The sequence below is a fragment of the Herpailurus yagouaroundi genome, unplaced genomic scaffold (assembly GCF_014898765.1).
Source record: "Herpailurus yagouaroundi ecotype Mexico unplaced genomic scaffold, PumYag 160, whole genome shotgun sequence".
In the NCBI taxonomy this organism is placed as follows: domain Eukaryota; kingdom Metazoa; phylum Chordata; class Mammalia; order Carnivora; family Felidae; genus Herpailurus; species Herpailurus yagouaroundi.
In genome coordinates this window covers 34757140-34758553 of record NW_024412401.1, presented here as the reverse complement: position 1 = coordinate 34758553, position 1414 = coordinate 34757140, and the positions used below count along the sequence as shown (strand labels likewise).

Genomic DNA, 1414 nt, shown 5'->3' with positions numbered 1-1414 from the left:
CCTAGCTGGGATAGCTTAATGAAGGTCTCTCTCTCTCTCTCTCTCTCTCTCTCTCTCTCTCTCTCTCTCTCTCTCCAATGCAAAGTGTGCTTTTACTTTGGGGATCTTGCTTTGGAAAAACCACACCCAGGTAGCAACTATGTTTCACAGTAGCTGTGTGCTGACTACCCTCAAAGTCAAGGGAGTAGACCTCTTTGGGTCCTGCCTGTTGAAACGGACCACAAGCACAGGAAAGGGGACTGGGGGAAAAGGACCCCTACTCATTCTCCAGATTTCAGCATAAATGTTCTCAGAGGTTTTTCTGACCTCTTCAAGGTCGAGTCTGCCTACTTAAGATCTCCTTCACAGCACTTAGCATGGAGGACTGTAACTATAGATGTTGTTTGTGGAATATCTGGCTATGGTCACCTCACTTGTTACCCTTTAAGTTCCCTGGGGCAAAGATCCACACCAATTTTTTTGTTCCTCATTATCTTCCTGGTGTCCTGGCCCCATAATAGGTGCTCAAAGGTACTTGTTGAATGAATGAACAGATGAATGAATAAATAAATGCACGGATGAAGCAGCGGGACAAATCATCTCCCTGAGGTGCGTGGGGGTAGATGCAGTCCCTGATACGGTCTGAGGGGACCTCAAGAGTCTGTACACGCACACACACCAACTGATCAGAAATCCCCAGCAGGAAAGTCACACATGTATTTGGTAGGGTTTGGGGGCACCGGAGGGGGGGGGCGGGGAAGAGACACACAAAAGGTGAGCAGTTTTCAAAGGATGCTTTCAACTCTCTGGCCGGTCCGTGTGTGTTTTCCTCTACAAAGTGTTTCCAATTACTGTGGCACTCTCGGTATCTGGATCCATCTCCAGTGAATTCCTCTGCAGCTCCTGCCAGACATATGGGATCAATCAGGGCTTCGGCGCTGGTGCGCTTGCTGCGGGAATGTTGACAGCCTGACAGACGCGGGGTTCTGGTGTCATGGAATCTCCGAGACTTTGGCTGGATCCCGGGAGGAGAATGAGAGGGGGAGGAGAGAGATAGAGGCAGAGATAGAGGAAGGAGAGAGGAGAGGGGAGCGGGAAAGACAGAGGAGGAAGAGAGGGAGAAGGAGGGACGCGGGAGATTTTTCTTGACTGCCCCCTTTCCTTCAAACATTTTATAGGCTTCGGGGAGAGAGGGAGGAGGAGAGGGGGAAGAAAAAGGGCGAGAGCGCGAGGGGTAGAGAGCGCGCGCCGTTCCCTGAGAGCCCCCGAGGCGCCGGAGCCCACCCGTAGTCCCCCGGCTGGGATCAGGGGGCGCCGAGGCTCCGGCCGCCGCCCCGCGCCCGCGCCGCGCACGCCCCTCGGCGAGCCGGGCGGCCGAGCGGCGGCCCCCGGAGCCTCGGCGCCCCCTGATCCCAGCCGGGGGACTACGGGTGGG

At 55.2% G+C, this 1414-nt stretch overlaps 1 protein-coding gene across 2 annotated transcripts in view; it reads left to right on the top strand.

Annotated features, from left to right (window-relative positions):
* Positions 1-836: 836 nt before the first annotated feature.
* Positions 837-1414, top strand: part of SVEP1 (sushi, von Willebrand factor type A, EGF and pentraxin domain containing 1) — a 199121-nt gene continuing 198543 nt past the window's right edge. Inside the window, exon 1 of one of the 2 annotated variants that reach the window (XM_040481945.1) lies at positions 837-1360. The gene's annotated coding sequence lies outside the window, so the exon portion shown is untranslated. The remainder of the gene's footprint in view (positions 1361-1414) is intronic. The other variant, XM_040481944.1, reaches the window with a different exon arrangement.